At 39.0% G+C, this 17726-nt stretch overlaps 1 pseudogene; it reads left to right on the top strand.

Annotated features, from left to right (window-relative positions):
- The window catches only part of LOC138175189 (probable E3 ubiquitin-protein ligase TRIML1), a 10414-nt pseudogene extending 1363 nt beyond the window's left edge, over nucleotides 1–9051 (top strand).
- The last annotated feature ends 8675 nt before the right edge of the window (nucleotides 9052–17726 follow it).

Genomic DNA, 17726 nt, shown 5'->3' with positions numbered 1-17726 from the left:
TAAAATGGGGGGGAAATGGGTGTTGGGTTTTTTTTTTTTTTTACAGTTTAAGTTCCATATAATGACTGAAATTAGTTATCCATTGATGTAATGAAGAGAACTTGTCTTTCAGTCACAGATTGGTTGTTTGGTTTCACCTGGGATAATTACATGTCACATTCTAAAGTTCTAGCAAAGAAGAGACAATGGCAGACACTTTCCCTCACTTTGGTCTAATCTGTTCAAGAGTTTTCCACTGACTTTTTTTTTTCTTTTGGGGAAAATGATGTCCTTTCAGAGAAAGTATGAGACTGAAAGTGGCCAAGGACCCTGGGAAGAATATGTGTTTTGAAGCAAAAAAGTTCTGAAAATCTTTTCTCCATTACTTCAGGGGATTCATCTGTCCTTGATCTTTCTTTTCGGAGAGATGGCAATGGCAGAATTTGATGATAACCTCAAGGAAGAGCTGACCTGCCCTGTGTGCATGTACTACTTCAGCCACCCAGTGACCTTAGGCTGTGGTCACAGCTTTTGCCACCCATGCCTCCTCAGGAACTGGGGAGAAGCTGACCAACCCTGCTCCTGTCCTCTGTGCAGAAGAGTCTTCCAGATAAGAGACTTAGAGCTCAACTATTGCCTAAGGAAGCTGGCCAGCATAGCCAAGAACATCAGATCCTAGTTACTGAAGCTGAGAAAAGAAAATGTCACTTGTGAGAAACATCAGGAAGAGCAAAAACTATTCTGTGAGGAAGACCAAACCCTGCTCTGTGTATCCTGTTTCCAAACCCAGGTGCACAGCTGGTATACAGTGCTTCCTACAGAAAAGGCTGTAGATGATTCTAGGGTAAGTGCTTCTAATAAGCAGGAATCCATCTAGGATTCCCACAGTCTTATTAGTGGTTCTTCAAGACAATCACTTGTGGAACTGTAATCCATGAGGCCTCTGGGGGCCCTGTGTCCACCATATCTTTTAATACCCATGGCAAAGATATTAAATGACACTCTCATTATAACTGGCTTCCCAGCTCTGAGATGGTGGGACTTTGTTTATTTAACCCAGGAGCTTCACATTAAAGGGAAGAGTATCATGGGTCAATCTATCATTATGTTTCTCCAGGACAGGTCCAGAAAACTTTGGATCTTCTTTGGAAAGAAGTGGAGACAACTCAGACCATTTCAGCTGAAGAGAGAGAGAAAATGGTGACTTTGAATGTGAGCATCTTATTATTCTAGGGTAGGGGTGGGTGGGAAGTCAACAGGGCATTCTAGAATGCAAGGGATCTTAGAGCAGTCCAAAGTAATCAGGCTGCTCCCAGGAAAGAGAATCTCTGCCAAACCTTATAGTCAAAGATGTCAACCTGAAAAAGAGAATAGTTTCTCCAGAATAAGTATTTGTTGATATACAAAGTCTCTTTAAATTTTTAATGCTGAATTATTTAATTTATAAATATGTATTCTTTCTCCTATCTCTCCCCCAATTTTAACAAATATGCATAAACAAGCAAAACAAATACCTACATTAGCCATGTCCAAAAATATCTATCATCTTTAAATTTTAGTCCATCTGCTATCACAATGTGTATAACTTGTTTAGCCCTCAGGCCAAAGATTTTTTGATTTGTCATTGTACTGACAAGAATTCTCCAGTTTTTTCAAGCTGTTTGCCTTACAATGTTTTTGTTATCATATGATTATTCTCCTGCTTCTGCTCTCCCTCTGCATCAGTCCATACAAATTTTCCCAGATTTCTTATGGTACAAGAATTTGTCTATTATATTCAGATACAGTAATTTGTTCAGAACTACCTTTATTAATGACTATTTTTTTTTAGTTTGCAGTTATTTGCCACAAGAATATATATGTATGTGTGTATGCATGTATTACCTTATATGTATATGTGTATATACTTATAATATGTGTATATGGGTATATACATACATGCATGCAAGTATACATGAATATATATGTGTGTGTACATACACACATATGATTCCATTTCCCCTTTCTTAAATCTCTTTGGATATCTCTTCATAATTTTTTTACTGAGGAAATTTGAAGGAAAACAATGTAGCATTTTCTACTTTAAAGGTATCATTTCCATAATATAAATAAAACCAATTAAAATTTATGAGTCACATTCCAATATATAAGGATAATCATAGGAAATGAATAGAGAATTTTTAAAAATACATGCTATCCTTGACAACAATATCACAAAATCTAAATTACTAATAATTAAAGGAATGCAAAATAGAGCAAGTCTGGTGTTCCAGGTCTTGCTACTAGATTAGCAAAGATAACTAAAAATGAAAATGACAAATTCACTGTTGATGGAAACATGAATTGTTCTAGCAAAGCTTTTAGGAACTTTATCCCCAAATCACTAATCTGGCATTGATTAGTTAGCTGCCTTTCTTCTCAATATTTTCATTTGTTTCCCTTGAAATTATTGACTTTTTGCTCTTTCAGATCAATATCAATATTACTTTTAATAAGTGCACAAAGCAATCTTTTGGTAGTTTTATTATTATACCATTAAATTAATTTGTGAATTAATTTAGAAATTATTACCATTTTAATTAAATTGAATCTACTTGCTCATGAAAAATTAATATTTCTCCAGTTACTCAGGTATGTATTTCAATAAAGAGTGCTTCATTTTTGTATTCATATACTTCCAACTTGTGTCTTGATAGGTAGATTCACTAGTATTTTCTACATTATACATACATAAAGGTTTTACATTGATGAGAAGAAAAGGATCATCTTGCTTTTTTGGGAAATGGATTTGGAGGCTTTTGAACCCTTATCAGATACTTACATCCTTACAGGAACAGGCACATGCATGGAAGGAGAGCATTAGAGTGCAATATAAAAGATTATATGAATTCCTGAAGAATGAGGAAAAGTGGCACCTCCATAGTTTGGTCAAAGAGGAAAGTGAGAACATGAAGAGTCTAACAGAAAATGAGGCCAGCCTCTCTTAACACCTTCAGAACTTACAGGAAGTCATCATTGACCTTGAGCAAAATGGCCAGAAACCCGATCTCTAGCTTCTGCAGGTGAGGCATGGGAAGACAGGTAATAATTCTAAAACAGTTTCCTAATTCAAAAAGCTTAGCATAGCAGCCCACTGGCATTTAATGTCAGGGCAAAGAATCTGGTTCAGACTCCCCAGAAAAATCTGAGCAAACTATTTAGTGTACAGTACAACACTAATAGTTATTTCTAATGATGGAGTGAGGATGTTACTAAGGAAATGTATTATTATGTTGCATGTGCTCTGTTTATCAAGGTAGGGAACTGCACCATGAATCTGAATAAGTAGTCTGATGAAAGCATTAGAAACCAAACTTATGTGTGAATAACTTCAGTACAATGCTTTATAATCTGAGCAATTTTCTTGGTTTATCTCGTTTTTGTTTGTTTGTTTGTTTTTGCCTTTTGGAGGGCAATTGGGGTTAAGAAACTTGCCCAAGGTTACACGGCTAGTATTTTTGTGTGGGTGTTAAGTGTCTCAGGCCAGAACTGAACTCGGGTCCTCCCGAATCCAGGGCCGGCGCTTTACTCACTGCACCACCTAGCCGCCCCTTGGTTTATCTCTTGATCATGAACCCAGGTCCATGAAGAGTATGGGAAATGAGGGATACCTGATGATTCTTCTTGAACAGGACAGGCAGTGGTCCTTTTCTAATGATGAGACAGATCTTTTTTCATTTTCTCCAGGAAAATTGCCAAAAGAGGTTTTCCTCTTTGGGGAATTCTTGTCCTGACTTTTTAGTTCCTTGATTCCATTTTCTAGACTCTTGTTTACTTGATTAACTCACAGCTAATTTGACTTTATAAGCTTATCAGGGGACAGTGTCACAGTAAGGCCTTGGCCTGGGACATAGCAGAGGACCAAATTAAACTTCTTTTCTTTTCTCTTTTTCTCCCCAGGTGGTAGAGGATGCATTGAAAAGGTAAGATTTCTTTTTGGGGTCAGCTAAGAGTTTAAGAGGAGGGCCTGTCCTAGAGGATGGAGGGGAGTACTATATCCATGCTGAGTCTGTACTGATCATTGAAGGTAAATGAAACTGTACTCTCTGCAGGAGTGAGGCCCTTTTGAGTCATTGTCCAAAAAGCTACTGGTACCCAAGTGTCCATGTATCAGATCACTGGAATATGGGAAATGATGAAATACTTCAGAGGTGAGCATTAGCATTAATGGCACTGAACTGGAATTTCAAAGTACCCAGAGGCTTCCCTAATGTTTGGATCAGTAGAGTAAATGAGGAGATGTTCTCATACCAGGGATAACAATCGCATGGAACAGGGAAAGTCACTTAATGAGTACTTTGTAAGAGCTAAATGATTTTCCTTGCAAATAAATATGATTATTCTAGCCTGCAAGTGGTCATTCAAGACTGTTCAGGTTATAAGGTTAAGACTGAAGGTTCTTGTCTTACATATCGTGTTTCCCCGATAATAAGACCTATCCCGAAAATAAGCCCTCCCCTTACTGTGTAAGATTCCTCTAAAATAAGCCCTCCCCCGAAAATAAGCCCTATTGAGATTGCTACTGTAGTGAAGGTGATCCCCTGCGCTACACGCTACATTACGGTACCCTCTGTATGCACTGTCCCCCCCCCTTCCCGTGAAACGCTCCGAGCTGCATCCAATCAGAGCTGCAGCAGTGAGCGCGTCATCCTGTTCTTTATTGAATTAATTATTGAATAAAGGTACATTTTTTTGTTCACATTTACCTGTTTATTAAAATTGCTGTCAATGTTCATTAAAATAAGCCCTCCCCTGAAAATAAGCCCTCTGGTGTTTTTCTGTCCAAAAAAAATAATAAGACAGTGTCTTATTATCGGGGAAACACGGTAGTAATAATACTGTCTGTAGTTGTTATTGGTGGTGGTGGCAGACATTAAAAATCCTAGTCTTCTACACGCCTGGTCCTAAGTAATTCTCTTCCTCTTTGACCTCATGGACATAGCTGAATTGATAAATGGGGGAACTCTCTGCTGTTCTGACTTGCTCATTCAAGATTTGAAGATATAAAGTCATGAAACTTCTTGGTCTTTCTTTGCAGTGAATGTGACACTGGATCTTGAAAGTGCCTGTCCCTATCTCATTGTGTCTGAAGATATGAAGTCTGCCAACCATGGAGGGTGTCGGCAGAATATACCAATTGCTTTCCACCGATTTGAAGACAGTATTATTTTGGGGGATCAGGTCTTTACCTTTGGAATGCACTATTGGGAAGTAGATGTGGGAGATAGTAGGGAATGGTCGGTTGGTGTATATAAGGCATCGTTGGGTAGGAATGCAAATGTTCCACTCTGTCCTTGAGATGTATTTCTTTTTTTTTTTTTAATTTTTTTTAATGCTTTATTAACTTCTGATTTACATCATTCGTTTCCGCCAGATTTTGAGTTACAAATTTTCTCCCCGTTTTTCCCCCACCCATCCCCCCAAAACAGCAGTCCCACAGGATTTCCCCACCTCCAATCTGCTCTCTCCCATATTTTCTCCCATACCCATTTCAACTTTTCCAGTGGATTTCTATGCCTCAGTGCCTGTGTATCTTTTTTTTTCTTAATAACATGTAAGATGATATTAATAATAGTATATATACACACACACACACACACACACATATATATATATATATATATATATACATATATTTGAATATTTGATTTTAAAACTTTCAATTCCAGATTCATTCCCTTCCCCCCCTGCCACCCACCCCCACTGGGGAGACAAGAAGTTCAGTACAGGTTGTACATGTGTGGCTAATGCAAAACAATAACATAGTAGATGTATTGTAAAAGACTGACTATATTTCCCTCCCTCCTATCCCACCTCCCACTTGTTCTATTCTCTACTTTGATCCTGTCTCTTTTCAAAAGTGGGTGCTTCCAACTTCCCTCCCCCCCAGCCTGCTCTCCCTTCCATTATCCCCCCTCACATCCCCTTCCCCCCCTATTCTCCTGGAGGGTGAGATCCCCTATTTAGTGTGTATTTCCCTCCCTCCTCAAGCCAGATTCAATAGGAATAAGGTTGACCCATTCCCTTTTTCCTTCCTATTCTTCCCCTCCATTGTAACCATTTTCCCTTGCCTCTTCTGTATGAGATAGTTGCCCCACTCTGTCTCTCCCCATTTCCTCTCATTATATTCCTCTAACTTCTTAATTTCACCTTTTAAGTATCATCCCTTCCTGTTAAATTGGTCCCGTGCCCTCTAACTATGTATACCTGTAAACATATATACACACATTCACATATGTATTCATATGCCCGCATACCCTCATATAAAGACATATATATATATATATACATACACATATATATCTCTAATCCCTTCAACTACTGAGAAAAGTTTCATAAGTTACAATTATTGTTTTTCCATGTAGGAATGTTAATAGTTCAACTTTGGCCAGGTGGCTCAGCAAGCAAGAGCACCAGCCCCCGTGCCGGGACGACCCAGATCAAATCTGGGCCCAGACACTCAGCACCACACCCAGAAACAACAACTGGCCGTGTAACCCCGAGCAAGCCACTCAACCCCAATTGCTTTAAAAAAAAATCGTTCAACTTTGATAAGTTCCTTATGATTTCTTTTCCCTGTTTACCTTCTCATGCTTCTCTTGCTTCTTGTATCTGAATGTCAAATTTTCTATTCAACTCTGGTTTTTTCAGCAAGAATGCTTGAAAGTCCTGTATTCCACTGAATGACCATATTTTCCCCTGAAACATGATACTCAGTTTTGCTGGGTAGGTGACTCTTGGTTTTAATCCCAGCTCCCTTGACCTCCGGAATATCATATTCCAGGCCCTTTGATCCCTCAGTGTAGAAGCTGCCAGATCCTGGGTTATCCTGATTGTGTTTCCACAATATTCAAATTGTTTCTTCCTGGCTGCTTGTAATATTCTCTCCTTAATCTGGGAACTCTGGAACCTGGCTATAATATTCCTACGAGTTTTCTTTTGGGGATCTTTTTCAGGTGGTGATCGGTGGATTCTTTCAACCTCTATTTTGCCCTCTTGTTCTAAAACATCAGGGCAGTTTTCTTTGAGAACTTCCTGGAGGATGCTTTCCAGGCTCTTACTTTGGTCATGGCTCTCAGGCAGTCCAATAATTTTTAAATTATCTCTCCTGGATCTATTTTCCAGGTCAGTGGTTTTTCCCATGAGATATTTCACATTGCTTTCTATTCTTTCATTTGTTTGGATCTGTTTAACAGCATCTTGATTTCTCATAAAGTCATGAGCTTCCATTTGCTCCAATCTAATTCTGAAGCAATGATTCTCCTCATTGAGCTTTTGAGATTCTTTTTCCATCTGGCAAATTCGACTTTTTAAGGCACTCTTCTCCTCATTGCCTTTTTGAGCCTCCTTTGCCATTTGAGTCAGTCTGTTTTTTAAGGTATTATTTTCTTCAGTCAGGCTGTTGACTCTCATTTCATAATTTTCTTGCATTGTTCTCATTTCTCTTCCCAATTTTTCCTCCACTTCTCTTATCTGCTTCTTAAGGTCCTCTATGGCCCGTAACCAGCTTGCATTTTCCTTTGAAGCTTTTGGTGCAGGAGTTCTGACTTCACTGATTTCCTCCTGTTCCATGCCTTGCTCCTTCTTATCCCCCAAATAGGAGTGTAATGTTGGAATCTTCTCTCTGCTTTGTTTCCTTTGCCTGCTCATTTTGCCACTCAATGATTTGACTTTTGGGCTTTTTGCCACAGTAGGACTCTGCCACCAGACAGGGGAGTTTTCATCCCAAACGCTGGGGTTTTCTCAGCTGCCGGAGGTATTAGATGGGTGCCCTCTCTGAGGTCTCCACACGCTCTGGCAAACTGGACACACACCCCAGGACCTCCACCCTAGACTTCAATCCAGATCCAAGCAGGTTAAAGCAAGAGCGATTACCCCTCAGACTGGTGCTTGGTCCCCCTCTGCAGGCCAGGAGCTGAAGCCGCCATGTGGCACTGGCAGGCTGTGCTGGCGTCTCAGCGGTTTCTCACCCCGGGGGTAAAAGCCACGCACTCCCACTTACTGGGTCCCAAAGTCCAGACTGCACTGGCCTCTCACCTTGTCCTTCGCATCTATGTATTGATAAATCTGGAAACGACCACAGCTGCTGCTGATCTGGAGTCCCTCTGGCTGGTAGCTGGTCAGGCCTGCCCTGGGGCTAAAGCCTCGGAGTGGTTCTGGGCTCTGCTCCCAGAGCGCTGCGCTGGCCGATTCCTGCCGGTCTGCCGGGCTGTTCTCAGCGGGAGGTTAGCTTCTCTGTTTCATTTTGTGGGTTCTGCCTGGAGATGTATTTCTGCTTACACGTCTTCTGATGGGACATAGTTACTCTGTGATGATCATACCTTTGCACATAGAACATCAATCAAATTCCCTTCTAAGAAAGATAGGAATATTTCTTGACTATGATCAAGGGCACATTTCATTTTATGATGCCTTGAAGACTTGTTTAATATTTCGTTTCCCTCTCTTCTGCTTCTCTGAGCCCTTGAAACCTATGTTTTGTCCTTGTCCCCAGGTGGGAGAGGAGATTGGGATTCCAATGATAATTAATCCCTGAATATTCACTTCTGAAGAATCTTCTCTTTTAGACCCTTCCAGAAGGATGCAACTCTAAGTCTAATAGTATCCAGACCAGCTCTGGGTACAGCTCATGATGCGTGTGATGTAAAAGCATTTCTGCTGGGTGATTGTGAAGAAGTCATCAGACATTTATTATGTGGCCACCAAATTGATATACAGATGAATCTTTTCATTAAGACTGCCATGCTACGAAATAAACACTCAGTAAGCCCTCAGGAGGTGGTTTTGTTATTTTAAATAAATTTGGTGTCATTGTGGATTGGGTCAGCCTATTAATAATGTCATTACTATAGGCAAAGTTCTTTTTAAAAAAATATTTATTTTTAGTTTTCAACATTCACTTTGATAAGATTTTGAGCTCCAAATTTTCTCCCCATTTCTCCTTTCCCCCCACCAAGAAGGCACGTAATTCGATATAGGCTCTACACACACACACACACACACACACACACACACATTCATATTGAACCTATTTTCACATTAGTCAAGTTGTAAAGAAGAAATAGAACCAATGGGAAAACCATGAAATAGAAGAAGCAAGGTGAAAAAGAAGAGAGAAAAAGACCAAATAATATGCTTCAATCTGCATTCAGACTCTACAGATCTTTTTCTGGATGTGGACAGCATTTTCCATCATGAGCCCTTTGGCGTTGTCTTGGATCCTTGCATTGCTAATTTTAGAAATAGCAAAGGGTTAAGTTTCCATGGGCCCCGGAACAAGGTAACAAAAATTAAAGGAAACAACACTAACCTTCTTCTCATTGGTTGCTCCTTCCCCGCCGCCCTCGCCCCCCCAAATTTGGTGTGTAGATATATGGACATGTAAGGGATTGAAGGATGTTTCCTTCTGATTGGGCAGAAGGGTCAAATAAATAATTATGAAAATAAAGTGTTGTCAACTCTAAGTCTCACTGGCTGTCTCCAAATTTGGTGCATAATGAGGGACTGGAAAACACTGTCCTCTGATAGGATACTAATTCACCAATAATTATGGTAGTGAAGGATTGATATTGCTTTGCACTGATTACCTTGAGATTGTGAGCCCACCTCACCCACCAATGGTGATACTGGACAGGGGAGTGGGTTGGGTTAGGATTAGGATGACAGAAACCTTCAAGCTTCTGCAATTTGCACCTCCAGACTGACTCCCCTTGAGTGACGTGGGCTGTGCCCTTTCTCATGAGAAAGAATAAAGACCTTTTCTGATCTACTCAGACTCTGATTTTGAAGATCTGGCAGTGGTTTCTATCCCACATATTAAGAACAGCTAAGTCTATCAAAGTTAATCATCTCACATTGTGGTTATTACTATGTACAATGTACCCCTGGTTCTACTTACTTCATTTAGCATCAGTTCATTCAAGTCTTTCCAGGTATTTCCAAAGTCTACCTGCACATCATTTGTTATAGTACAATAGCATTCTATAGTATACATTCATATACCACAACTTGGGGGCAGAGCCAAGACGGCAGAGTAAAAGCAGGAACTTGCTTGAGTTCCCACTCCAAATACCTCCAATACCTGTAAAATATGACTCTAAACAAATTTTAGAGCTAAGAACCCAAAAAGTGATAGAAAGAAACAAATCTCCCACTGAAGGCAGCCTGGTAGGCTCACAGGAAGGGTTTATTGCACCAGGCCAGGAGTGAAGTACAGTCCTGTGTGAGCTGTGTAGGTCGGTCCAGACCTGAGGCACATACTGTCTGGAACAGACTTAAGGAGAGAGAATCACTAGCAACTGTGGTGGTTTCCAGACTTCTCAACCCATAAATGCCAAAGATAAAGTAAAATGTCAATGGGGGAACTTTGTTGGAACTGGGTGAGAGAAGAGCCCAGTCTGGCCCCTGCCCTGGGGGCGACGGAGGTGACCAAGGCTGCAACTTCTGTTGCTGCTGCTGCTTCCAGCTCCAGGCCTACAGATTATAAGGGGACCAAGTGACTGTCCAGAGGGCATTTGCAGGAATCTCTCTGCTGGCAATGAGGCAGTATTCTCTTGCATTGCCCTTCTTGGATCTGGATCAGAGTCTTGGGTGGAAGTCTGGGAGCACTGGTGTGGCAGAGCTTTTTGAGGCTGTGGAGAGAAAGTCTTCCTCACAGTTTTGAGACAGGTACCTTGTAGAAACTCTGACAACAGCTATACAAAACCCCAGAAATTTGGGACACAGCACTCTCCACTCTGTATGCAGAGTTCTGCCATGGCAAAGAGCTCAAAAGTCAAATAATTGGCTGGCAAGATGAACAAACAGAGGAAGTGCAATCAGACTATAGAATCTTTTTTGGGGGGACAAAGAGGATCAAAACATAGAACCAGAAGAAGACAACAAAGTCAAAACTCCTGCATCAAAAGCCTCCAAGAAAAATATGAATTGGTTGCAGGCCTTGGAGGAGCTCAAGAAGGATTTTGAAAATCAAGTAGGAGAAGTGGAAGAAAAATTGGGAAAAGAAATTAGAATGATGCAAGAAAATAATTAAAAATAAGTCCACAGCCTGACTGAAGAAAATAACATCTTAAAAAACAGACTAACTCAAATAGAAAAAGAGGTCCAAAAAAGCCAATGAGGAGAAGAATGCCTTAAAAAGTATAGATGGAAAAGGAAGTTTAAAAGCTCACTGATGAGAATAATTCCTTCAAAATTAGATTGGGGCAAATGGAAGCTAATGACTTCATATACTATGACTTCTTCAGTCATTTCCCAACTGATGGGCATCCCCTCCATTTCCAATTCTTTATAGGCAAAGTTCTTAACCTCTTTGAGACTAAGTCAAACTATAACATCTATTTCCTTTCCTGATCAAGTTTTTAATGTGTCTTATCATTGGTTTTTATGTAAATATTAGAATAAGTGGTTATTTGGTCACCAGTTCTATAAAAATTTGTTGGGGATTTTTAAACAAAAATGTATGTTTATAAGTTTATATTAAATTAAATTTTAAAATGAATATTGTTCTTGTCATTTTTCTATGGAGTCAGAAGTTGCAAGGTCATTAAGGGAATGACAAGGTTATTTATTGATGAAGAATTAACCATCCTCTGGTATCAGTATTATTTGGACTCTATCTGGGTAATTATTACTCATCACTCAGAATTATGGGTTCAACCAAGCAATATTTTTTACTACAAACATTCTGATTCCTCTAGTGGAAGTTATTCACTTAGGCAGTTTAAAAGCAGTCCAGAGGATAAAATAAAATAAAAACCTCTTGCAAAAAGGTCAAAAAAAGTAGTTTGCTAAAGATTACCTGGTGTCTCAGGAGTTCCTTGTCAAAGTCCTAAAAATTATTTTTATATTACTTGTGTCCAAAGGGCCCACATCTGAGTCTCCCATCAATCCATGTATGGGCACAGTTACACAAACAGGCCTGTGTTCTACCCTATAACTTGCTGACTTTGGACATTCAAGTCTGGTGTTGTGTAAGTGTGGCGTGGTCCATACACTGGTCCCACTGACCCATGGAATATGACACAGGAGAAAACAACAAACATCAGCTTACTAACACAACAGACCACCCTTTCATTCTGTGTGATGATGCTGTATTAAAATGTGTCTTGGTCTTTCCGAACCACCCTTACCTCCCAATCTGTAGAGTAAGTTTGTTTTGAATTTTAATTATAAGGATGGTTGTCTGAACTGTTGTTAAGTCAACAGTAGAAAATGGCATGTGCTACACAGTCTAAGAACTGTGACAGGTGATATTTTTCCCTGGGAAAAAATTGGAGTTGGCTAGGTGGCACAATGAATCTCTGTCTCACTGGCCCTAGAGTCAAGAGGACTTGAGTTAAAATCTGGCCTCACACACTTAACACTTAATAGCTATTGTGACCTTGGGCAACCCCAATTGCCCAGTCTTCCCCCCTCCAAAAAAAAGCAAAAAAAAAAATCGAGTAATATCCTCTTGACTCAGTTTCTCCATTGTGCTATTTCCTTTCTCAACAAGAAATTTAACCACCTAATTCATCCTGAACCTAGCTTTTGATACCTATGACTATGTGATTGGCTATCAGATATGGCTCATGCTTAGTATCAAATAGAGCTAAGGGAATTTTCTCCCCTTTTATGGTATATATCAGGTCAGACTGTGCCCTCAAGGGGACAAGCCTTGACATTGTTATAACTATGTCCCTCCTTTTCCTTTTACAGCAAATTTCTGTAATTAGGGCAAGGAGGTGTAGAAATTTTGTAAGTACAATACTAAATCGATTAACTCAAAGACTGATACTGGAATATATCCAAGTTACTATAACAGGATGCAAATATAAAAAAAAAACCTTATTATTTTAATCTGTATTTGTGGTTAAATTATAATGTAGGGATGATCTTCTCCTAAAGGAGCAATTAGATAAAGTAATAAGACAAAGATGTAATGTAAAAGTTTTCTGATTAAGTGGAATAATAAATTTTGAGAAAGCAACAATATTAGACTGTTTTATCCGAGATCTATACACATAATTATATGACTGGCTTCCAAATGCATCTAAATAAGGAAATTCAGACTTTGAGTATGTTTTAGTAATAAATTCTCAAAATTGGATTAAAGATTTTACATACAAAATTGCAATGGTAACTGTAAAGAAAGTGAAATTATTTTCCCATTTAAAAAAATGTTATTTTCAATTCTGAATCCCTTCTCTCCCACATTTCTCTTTACCTCCTCCCACCCCCAGATAGCAAGAAAATTGAAAATCTATTATGAATATGTATAGTTGGGGGTGGCTAGGTGGTGCAGTGAAAAGAACACTGGCCCTGGAGTCAGGAGTACCTGAGTTCAAATCCAGCCTTAGACACAACACAAAACTAGCTGTGTGACCTTGGGCAAGTGACTTAACCCCAATTTCTCTGCCATCCTCCCTCCTAAAAGCAAAAAATATTAAAAAATATAGGTATAGTCGAGCAAAACAAATTCCCTCATTAGTCACAAACCCCCCAAAATGTTCTTCATTCTGTCCTCTGAGTGCATCACCTCCCTCTCTGAGATATTAATATCTAATGCTTGTGAAAGAAGGTGTAGGGGAAAGAATGATAGAATAGAATAAAATAGAATAGGGCAGGAATAATAATGGTGTCATAGAATCCAAAGATCTTCCAGGTCAGTTCCTTCAAGTAGCTGGGAATAGTGAGACCTTGTTCATATCTCAGTTCTGCCTCTTCCTTCCTGTGTGACACTGATCAAGTCACTTCCCCTCCGTGGGTCTCAGTTTCTTCATCTGTAAAATAAAAGTTTTAAACTAAATGACCTTTGGAGTCCCTTCCAGTTTTAAAATCTATGGTCCTGTGGGTCCACTTACTTGCTGGGTTATATAGATCTAAAAGTGGACAGGACCTCATAGTTCATCCAGTCACAATCCTCAGGACTTCCCTGGGCCCTCATCCCTGCAATGAAGGAGATGGATTGTAACATCCTTACTTGTGTTAACAGACTGTGCTTCTTGCTCATTCTACCATATACTGACTAGACATATGGAGTTTTTCTCTTCAAGAATTCAGTCTGTCAAAGACCTCAACTTTTCTTAATAATGCTCCTTCAGCAAGGAATGCTAAAAGGCTAATATTATTAACAGCAGTATCTAGAGAATAAAGAATGAAATGCATCCTCATCCTAAATTTTTGAAGGATATTTAAATAATAGATTCCTCATCAAATCATGGAAGCAGTATATCCATACCAAACTGAAGTGTTGGAGTAAATTGTGATTTAATTTGAGCAGTAAGGTTTTCATTTTGGCTTTCCTACCCAAAGGAACCCTTCTCCAGGAGACTAATTATGTGGTGCTGATTGAGGGGTAGGGATGAGGAGATGGAAGCCCTGAAGGGCCAGTGGAGCTTCTTTCTTCTTTAATTATATAGTTAACATTTTATCCACACTCCAAAAAAAAATTACATATATAAACATATTTCTGTATGTAACCATAAGACTACATTTTAAAATCATTAACTGTATGTAGCCCAATTCATTACCAAAATTATGATCTCTTTCTCATTTGATTGGTTAGTTCTCAAAATTAAATAATGATTATTTTAGAAACTAGAGAAACTTATTTTTCCAAGAATTTTTTCGTCTGTGTGTGCATGGCATATATACGTATATATCTGCATTCACATATACACATACATATAACATATTACATTATATGTGGGGTAAACATGAATACAGTAAGTAGTAAATAAAAGGTAATCACCACTTGTGGGCAACAGGAAAGGGTAGTTGATCCTAAAACCCTACTTCAAAATAAAAGTTCCAGTTCCAGTTTGGGAAAAAAAAGGAAACTGAAGTCTAAGCAAATTTGTCCCATTTCACTGAATGCCGCAGTTATTTCCAATCTTCTGCACAACGGTGGTCAATTATTAATCATGTACAAGAAAGATGCACATACATACAATGATCTAAGACAATTCCCAAAGACTCATGATGGAAAATGCTATCCACATCCAGAGGAAGAATATTGGAGTCTGAATGCAAGCTAAAGCATACTACTTTCACTTGGGGGGGAGGGGACCCATTTGTGTATTTTTTTCTTTTTTTTCTGTTCCTTCTTTCACAACATAACTAATGTGGAAATATGTTTAATGTGATTGAGAATGTCTAACCTGTATCAGATAGCTTACTTCTTGGAGATGAGGGAGAGAAGGGAGGGAAAAAAATTTTGAAATTTAAAATCTTTTAAAAGATGAATGTTAAAATTATCATTATTACATCTAATTGGAAAAATATACAATATTATTAAATTTAAAAAAAAGGAACGTTGCACATCTTTCTTCTTGAGGCTGGAGTGACCTGATACTTTAATGGTCATCAGGAGAAGATTATCTTGCGTGAAGTCAACCTTTACATTTTTGTTTTAAATAAAAGGACAAGGTTCAGTTGACAAAGTTTTACTGCTCGGTCAATGTGTCACTAGACAGTTTTGGAGATGATGCTACGCAGGACAGACCCTAAGGTTAAAATGCCCCGGCTTCATGAGGAGATGTTTTGGCACTACTTTTCTTACCATGCAATTTCTGTAAATGCCCTTCCTTTGATCTATTGTAGCCCCTGATTCACTAATAAAGGTAACTCCATCCGTGGTGCTTCTTAGCCACACTTCTAGGCCCATAGAGTTCCCTGTACCTAAAAAAGCAGTCATGTTAATTAGGACCTATCCTAAGAGTTGGGGGTATACCCCTGTGTACTACATCCTTTTTTCCTTTTGGTGTTCATTTTCATATCTTTACTATTCAGTCTTGTCTTCAAATACCCTCCACTTCCTCTTCTCTATCTCCTTCTCAAATTACATCCTTCTAGTTTCTCTAATTTTAAACTTAGTATTCACTGTTTGTGCATAATGAACTTTTATAACCAGTATCCCTATGAAACCAGACTTTTATGTTGAAAGGTTTTCCTGCATGGGCCTCATTAAAGATACATCATAAAAAATGAGGCCTGAAAAGGCCTCCCTAAAGATACCTACTAAAGAATTAAAATAAGGGGAAGCTGGTGTTGTAGTTCTACTGATGGGGTAGTCTTTTATCTATAGTTATGAAGCAAACTCCATACTGATATGATAGTCTGACTATCAGTTTAAAAACTTGTATTTATTGATGTTTTTTATTTTTCCATTTTATTCACTAATGCATACTTTGATCTCCTATGCCCCTGCTTCGTGAGCCTTTTATGAAAGCAAAGTATTAAAAAGAAAAAAAATAGTAGTAAACACTTTAATAAAACCAGTTAACGTATTAACTGACTAATTCTATATGTAATATGGCATACTCATAGTATGTCACACCTGTGATGGAGGGAATCGTATGTTCTCATTTCTTCTCAGTTTCCAAGCCTTATTTGTTCATTTAAAAATTTGCCTAATTAAAACAACAATAAGTTTCATTTTATCCTTCCTTCCATTTGCATTGCTGTAGGCCTTATGTATCATGTTTTTGTTTGTTTTTTGATTCTGCTTTATAATTGAATTGATGAGAGCTGATAAGATCACTAAGAGGGGTGGCTAGGTGGCTCAGTGAAATACAGCACTAGCCCTGGAGTGAGGAGGACCCGAGTTCAAACTCGGCCTCAGACAATTGACACACTTACTAGCCATGTGACCTTGGGCAAGTCACTTAACCCCAATTACCCTGCCCTCCAAAAAGCAAAAAAAAAAAAAAAAAAAGAAAGATCACCAAGAAAAAGAGTTTAGTGAAACCAGTACAAAGAGACCGAGAGAGAGAGAACTGGGATGCACCCTTCGCATCAGTATATGATGATAGACCCACAAAGAAAATTGTGAAGAATTGGTCTGATAGTAAGGAACAGAACAAAGCAATGTCACCAAAACCTAGGAAGAGGGAGTATTCAGAAGGAGAAGGTAATCAACAGTGTTCAATACTATAGAGAAATAATAGGTAACTCTGGAGAGAGTAAGTAGTTTTCTTTGAGTGATGGGAATGGAAGGTGGTACTACAAAGGGATTTTTTTTTGCTTTTTTTTTTTGGAGGGCAATTGGGGTTAAGTAACTTGCCCAAGGTTACACGGCTAGTATTTTTGTGGGGGTGTTAAGTGTCTGAGGCCGGAACCGAACTCGGGTCCTCCTGACTCCGGGGCCGACACTTTACTCACTGCACCACCTAGCCGCCCCAATAAATTTTTTTTTAAGCAATTGGGGTTAAGTAACTTGCTCAAGGTTACACGGCCAGTTATTTCTGGGTGTGGTGCTAAGTATCTGAGCCCAGATATGATCCCCAGGTCATCCCGACACTGGAGCTGGTGCTGTTACTCTCTGAGCCACCTGGCCACCCCTACTACAAAGGGTTTAGAAATGAGTTGGAGGCACTTAGGAATCTGACTGAGACAGGAAATAGAAACATGAGACAATAGCTGGAGGATGATGTAAATAGGGGGTTTGCATTTGTTTTTTTGGTTTTTGTTCAAACAAGTCAGATATGGATGAGTTTATCCGCAGCAAGGAATGAGCCAGGCTAAAGTTTAGGAGAAAAGGGAACATTGAAGGAACGATCTTTAGGAAGAAATGTCAAAGAAGGGAATCAAGGTCACAAGTAGAAAAGTGGGCATTGCAGAGAAGAGCACTTTTTTTGACTGGAACAAAGGAAGAGAGGGTGGGTTTTTCTGGTGATTTGAAAAGTATAGTTGAGGAGGAGAATGATTTCAGGAAGGATGATCTC

This window comes from Petaurus breviceps, unplaced genomic scaffold (assembly GCF_028583685.1).
Source record: "Petaurus breviceps papuanus isolate PSGF00001 unplaced genomic scaffold, PetGlider_PUasm1.0 76, whole genome shotgun sequence".
In the NCBI taxonomy this organism is placed as follows: Eukaryota; Metazoa; Chordata; class Mammalia; order Diprotodontia; family Petauridae; genus Petaurus; species Petaurus breviceps.
Note: the sequence above shows the minus strand (reverse complement) of the source record. Positions and strands in the feature narration are given on the sequence as shown.